The 7,272-nt window shown below is 34.3% G+C and overlaps 1 pseudogene; it reads right to left on the bottom strand.

The window, feature by feature from the left end:
• Positions 1-5,080: 5,080 nt before the first annotated feature.
• On the bottom strand, positions 5,081-5,171 carry LOC114922476 (annotated as a pseudogene).
• Between the last annotated feature and the right edge of the window lie 2,101 nt (positions 5,172-7,272).

The following is a 7,272-nucleotide window of genomic DNA, read 5'->3' as shown; positions in this document are numbered from 1 at the left end:
AATCTTGAGGTTCCTTCAAACATTTTCCTTGTTACCTTTTCCTTTTCCTTGTTACCCCATAACTGCTTTGTTAAGATAAGCATTATGACTCAGCATATTTTATAATGCCAATATAAGAAAATGCTATTTTAGAGGATAGCAGGCCACTGATGAGTAACTCTATAATATCAAGTGCTGGCCATTGCATATAGATGAAGCTTCCCATTTCAGGAAACTTCATTACACTATTCACTTATCACAATGAGATTTAGATAAAGGCAAAAGTGTTCATCCTCCTCTCATTTAAAACTATACACATGCAAGATTGTATCAAACAAAGCCTCCTGAATTATTTTAAAATACTCAAAAAACACATTCCAAGCTTTCTCAAGATAATGATAATCAAGGCTTTTTTTTCTCATAGAACGCCCAGAACGGAGTTCCGGCACCTTTTTTGGATGGAACCTTGTAGGGTAGGCAAGGCGGGTTGTATGACGTGTGTGAGTTCCGGCACCTTTTTTGTTTAGAAAAAAAGCACTGATGATAATTATATACACAACAATGTAAAATCACAGCTGCCAATTCTTTAGCTGGTGCTGGCCTTCATATTAATTGGATTCTTTTTCTTCTTCTTATTTTTAAAAGGGAAAGTGGCTTTATTGAACATAGAAAATGTATTTTAGCCCAGTGGCCCCCAACCTTTTGGGCACCAGGGATCAGTTATGTGGCGAGAGGTTTTTCCATGGACCAGAGGGGGCACGGTTTCGCATGTTGCCTGCATCCCACGGATTGGGTTTGCTTGTTTGTGCAGCCTGGTTTCGGGCATGCTGTGGCCTGGTGCCGGTCCATGGACTGGGGGTTGGCGATCCCTGTTTTAGCTTATCCATACAGACAACAGCTGGGGAAAACCACTATTTTTGTTTCTAAATAAATCACTTTAGGGAAAAACAGTAACAGAAATCATAGCACAGAGTCTAGCAGTTTTTGTGGTCAATTATCCATGTCTGTAGTTCCTACAGGAAGAAATAAATTATTCCCCCTTAAACAACAGGAAAATACAGTGAAAAAACCTAGTCTAAAAACAGTCCATCTTTATCGCAAGCATTGTGTATATTCTGATTCAGAGAGAAAAAATAACAATGAAGAAAGCTTTCATCAATAAATAATTAAAGGAGGAAGACCAGGGAGAGAGGAAGTGAAATATTCTCAGTGCTCTGAAAATGCTAGCCATTTCTCCAGCTCTGGAAGCTGCTCATGCAGGGCAAACCATCATCATCTTGCCTCAAATGATAAAAGACGGTTGATTATTTGATATTTGGTCTGGTGAAAATAGGTACCAATTACTGCAAGCAATCTTACTTACTGGGGCCTAGCTGAATGTAATCAGTCTTTTCTAAAGTCTTTCAAAATCTTCTGTGAGGAGATAAATGCAGATCTTGAAATGGCGATTGCATTTCCTTATCGGGCTGTGTGGACTGCTTGCATCCTCTGTATATAATGGGCTTTTCCAAAATGATTTTGTATGCCTGTAACCTGTAGTTTAATATCCGCAGGATTCCATTTTTCTATTATTGTGTGCTGGAAAAGGGAACACTGTTGTCTTGTAAAGCCTATGTTTGGCTCAAGGGACAAGCACAGGATCACAATGTGATGTCTAGCCTCTTCAAATGTTTCGTGGCAGTGTAATGATGTATATTTCTAAGAAAATATGTCTCTGTGATGCTCCCCTTTCATCAGAAGATTTCTCAGAGGGTTGACCATATGACATCGTCTAATGATTAGACTTTTTTCATAGATCATTTGTAGTCTTCAAGAAAAAATAACGCTGAACAAATAGACAGCTTCCCCAGTATAACTTGCAATATCTATAAATCTACAGTACCAATTCTCATCTGATTATTCATTCATAATTCTCCAGTGCATTTACTCAATATATGTATGTATGTATGTATAAAATAGAATTATACTTCTCTGGGAGTTGGCCTATCCTTTGTGTATTATAACAATATCTGCATTAATATTCTTCTGAAAATCTGTTTTTCATTTTCTGAATCTTTACATTTTAAGAGGCTTCTGCCTTGCTTAGCTGCCCTCAGGATATGTTAGAATATCTTTTGGTGATATTTGTGAACTTACTACTATATTATTGCAAGATAGCAAAGGGCATTTTTGTTGTTGTTTGTAGGCAAACATATCTATCACTGTGCAATCTCCCTAAGCGTTCCAACTAGCTGATGTGAAAAAGCTTCACTGGAGGGAATCCCTTGTGATTACTAATCCTAAAATTTAACTGAATCTTAGGAAGTCAGAGAAGCTGCAGATCACAGACTGCAGGAAGGTAGAATACTAATGTTCACATTTTGGTCAGCTTATAAGGAAGGCAATTTCCGGAACCTTTCTTCCTTCTCCTGTTTCCCATTTTACTTCTCCTCTGAAGAAATTTGAAGACACTTTTTATTATATTAAACATAAGTAAGTCCAGTACCTTTAAAATAAGAATGATCAGAAAGAATGCATGGGTGATTTTTATACCGCATTTAACCACACACTCAATATTAATATGAAAGAGACTTACATATGTGTGTGTGTGTATTGTGTGTATGAACTCCTTTTTACAGTATTGATCTATAATGATATTGATATTCATTCTACTGAGTCAGCAGGTACAATTCCCTTATCCTTCCTTACGTACAGTATAATGTTTAAGTGCAGTACAGGAACATCTCCATGGATCATTTTCACCAATATATTGGTTTTTTTGGTAAGGAAAGGTAGATCACTTAGAATATCCTGAATTCATATTCCATTTGATGTATTTATAATCGTATTACATATCTGAGACATAATCTTCTTAGAAAGATGATTGAAGACTTGCTATGTATTACGGATCTCATGTATTACAATTGGCCATCATATGGAGAGAATCTTGAGATGTAAATGATTTGCATTATGGGGAGAAATTTTAATCACCTGATAGAATCTATGGAAATATGGTACTAGCATGAAAATGGAGCTATTTATTTTAGAAAATGTTTTATATACTATGGCTTAAGAATGAATAATTCACACTTGATGCCATATAACATTGCTCATTATGATATTGAATAACTGCATCCATTAAAGGTAGGTTTATCAGAAGCAATAACAATGATCAATATGCATTTTCCAGGTCAATGATAATAGTCTTATAAGATGTATTTCAATAACCTATTATCAAGACTTTGTTGCAGCAAATGAATTGGGTAAATTATATCTTAACTGGTTAATTTCATTATTTTGAAATTACTCTAAATTTCTTACATCAATGCAGTCTCTTTGATGATTTTGTGAAGAATTTGCATTTGGTTTATTAATACAGGGACAGCTTTAGGAAAAAAAACAAGATTGGTGAGCATAAAAGGATATATTTTACTTGCTTATCCAAATCTAGCTTAACTGTAAATGCCAATAAATGTTGAGAAAAGTGAGAAGAAAGGTTACTAAATCTATATTGTTTTAAACACAACAACAATGAAAAATAAAAGTTGAAACATGCCAAAATAAAAATGCTGGTAAGACACTAGCCTGACAAGAAAGCGATCTATTTCTATATTGATGGTAAATGTGTCACAGAATGAACTATGCTGAATTTGTTCCCTTAAATTGACTCATGAGCAGTGGTGGGATTCAGCTGGTTCTCACCACTTCGGCAGAACCGGTAGCTATTTTTTTGTTGTCCAGGTCCAGAATGGACTTCTGGAAGCAGCATCCACACAGAGAACTGGTTGTTCACATATATGAATCTCACCACTGCTCATGAGATTTACTTAACATATATCAGGGGTCTTCAAACTTGGCTCTTTTATGACTTGTGGACTTCAACTCCCAGAATTCCTCAGCTAGCATGCCTGGCTGAGGAATTCTGGGAGTTGAAATCCACAAGTCATAAAAGGGCCAAGTTTGAAAACCCCTGACATATATCTTCCAACTTAATGAGAAGACCAATGTTGATGCCAAACTTGGTCAATAGATGGTTATCCTTCTGACAAGTGAGACTCTGCAATTCTTTTAAAAATGTTTTGAAGGAAGAAAAACTTCTGCAGTGTGCATCTAAATTATTTGAGACATTGATTTTTATCTATAGCTACTCTCCAACTTAATAACTTCTGGCTGAAGAAAGTTAATACCTTCACATAATATAAAAATATATCATGATAATGACAATGAATCTAAGCAAGGTCAGTTAGGAATTAATTTTGTTTACTTACATTGTTTTCATATAACTCCATTTTGTAAAATTAAATCAATAAATATAAACCCGTGAAATAAACTGACTACGGTAATTTCACAATTTTAGTAATTAAAAAATTGCCAGGATGAAGGCACAATAAAGTGGAGTAAGTTTTGACTTTTTCAACAATAATGTAGCCATTTGTAGACCTCAGAGCCAAAGTCTAGGACTGCATTTTGATCGCTTTTGTTATAGGGGCCATAACATTAAGGATTAGCACAGTATTTCAGACTTTATCCATCTGATTCTATTCTCAGCATCCTTTGTTTCTCCTTCTTCTTTGTAACAGTCAAGAAACTGGATCACCAGACTTACAATTTTTATTTTACATTAGAGAATCTGGTGACTAATTGGGTCATTCTTTGAGAGAAAAACAGTGCAGTGTGATGTGACCAGAATATTACATTTTAGGCTGACCATCTTTTTTTATCTTGTTACTGGACAGTCCCATGATCATCAAAGAAATGTAGATAGAAAAACAATTGTAGTCACAAACAAACTTTTTTTCTTTTTTCTTTTTTTAATAATATTTTATTAATTTTCTCATTTTACAATTGAGTATTCAAAAAGCAACGTGATGACTGGATTAATCAATAGTTCAATAGCTTACACAAATCTTTAGTATAAATCTCATATTACATCAGATATTTCCTCTCTTTTTCCCTTAATATCTACTATCTCATATTGGGCTAATACAGTTCTTATTACTATCAATTAAATAAAAACATCTTTGTTACAATTATCAATAATTTTTAGCTTATACATACCTTAATTGCGTTTGCATTCGATCTTTATATACAATCCATGTCCTGTTATTGGTTTACCCCCCAAAATTTTTTGGAACGCTTCACAAATTTACGTGTCATCCTTGTGCAGGGGCCATGCTAAAGCTTTAATTTCTCATCAATATTCAAATTAACATTTGTTTTTTATGATTTCCAAGTATTTTATATTTAGGTGACCAAAGTTTTCCTTATCTCAACTTCTTCCTTTTTCCCTATTTTAATTACACATCTTATCTATTTGATTGTAGTCTTGTTCTGTTTTCTAAAAGTTATCTATTTTCTACCATGTTAAACCATCGAATTAATAATACAGTATCGCCTCTAATAAGTCAAGACCATTATATGTGTTGCCTGGGTTAACCAATAATTCAGTAATATACATAATTTTTTTAGTTTAGCTCAAATATTGGAAGCTCAAATACTCCCTCTCTTTTTCTAGTAATATCTGTTATCTCATATTGGGCAAACAGAATTCTTATTTTCAACTAAATAAAAACATTCTTGTTACATTTATCAATACTTTTTAGCCTATACATAAACTTTAATTTCCCATCAATATTAAAACAAAACAAAACAAAACAAAACAAAACAGTGTTATTTATGATTTCCAAATATTTTATGTTAGGTGAACAAAGTTTCCCTTATCTCAATTTCTCCCTTTTTCCCTTTTCATACCAAAGTCTAAAGTCTTGTTACACATCTTAGCTATTTAATTATAATATTACTTTATTTTCTAAAAGTTATCTATGTTCCACCATATTCAACCCTCTAATTAGTAATATAATATCCCCTCTAATAAATCAAAGCCCATATTTTCTTCAACCTTACTCTGGTTTTCTTCCTTTGCCATGTCAGTGCCTTTGAGTCATCAAATAGTTCTCCCTCTATTATTATATATATTATTTGGAATAAGAAAGACCATTTGGTTGAAGTTTTTTTGGAAGAATGAGTCCATTTGTATTCATTAGATCGCCTCCCTATTACTCCAATTTCTCACAATTGTCCTGATTTTTTTAAAAAGTCTTTTCCAGTTTCAATGTTGTCACTCCCTTTTCTGAGTTTTCCATTGGCTGGGTCTGTTGGTCAATTTGTCTTGGTGTTTAGTTGTTCCAATTTTCCTGTTATTTTCTGCATTGTTAGTTTTTTGGTTGTAGTCAAGATCTGGGTTTGTATATTTAAGCTGGCATCTTGTTCCTTTATGTTGCTTCTTATTGTGTCACAAGCTGAAAGGATGGTTTCATGTATTCATTTCAACATGGAAATGATTTTTTCCTGATCTTCATCCATATTCTCTTAATAGTATGTTAAGTTGAAGACCTTATAATCAAATGTTAAAAATAGTTTTTTGTCTTATGTAGCTAGGTATGGGACATCTATTTCACATATTATAGGTGGTCTTTATAGTAGAAGTTGTTTGTCAAGTAAGAGTTTATAGTCCAAGGTGTTCCATCATCTCGTATAGTAACATATGCTTCTCATGTAAAGAAATAGGAAAGCAATTCCCCAAGTATAGCTCTGAAAGTCAGTAAATGTTTATGTCCATAGTTCAATCAGGCCAGATATGCCGCCCAGAAATTCCTTCTTTGCAGCTGGGTTTTTCACAGGTGGTAATTGTCAAGGTCAAAGAAATTTTATCTGAAGTCTGGGCTTCAAGCCAAGTCTCTTTTAGGCAATAACAAATTGTAATACCATACTTCACCACAAGATGTCACCGATGCCATTTTAAGTTTTTTAAATCCAAAATTTATATAGTGGTTTTTCAAGTGTTTTTTTTAAAAAAAATAAATAAAAATAAAACGTCTCCAATGAGAAAAGAAACACTTTTAGTCCCCAAGTTTCAAAAGAATATACATCCAATTAAATTAAAATTGTTCTTATAGTTGCTCTGTTTCCCCTGGGTAGTTAATCACCACTTTTCTTAGAGAGTGGGGTAAAAATTCCCTTCCCTCTCTCCTCACAGGGGGAAAAATACTTTGGGGAGCTTTTACAGGGAAAAATACTTAAAATCTTAAAGATAGGATCAGGTCTCACCCAGTTTCATCCACGTTCCTTTAAAGTTGCTTGGTGGTGCTTTTGACTTCGGCTATTAGCAGCTTAGTGATGGGCCATATTGGTATGGCCGGTCTTTCCCCCGCCAGTTTGGAGGGCTTTCCCAGATCAAATGGAAGGGCCACCACCCTCCTGCGATCAAATGAGGGTCCCCTCCTTGCTCGTCACCCCTACAGGGCAACTTTTGAC

Source organism: Protobothrops mucrosquamatus, unplaced genomic scaffold, assembly GCF_001527695.2.
Source record: "Protobothrops mucrosquamatus isolate PMUCROS unplaced genomic scaffold, P.Mucros_1.0 scaffold250, whole genome shotgun sequence".
Lineage (NCBI taxonomy): Eukaryota > Metazoa > Chordata > Lepidosauria > Squamata > Viperidae > Protobothrops > Protobothrops mucrosquamatus.
This window is presented reverse-complemented; position numbering and strand designations above follow the sequence as displayed.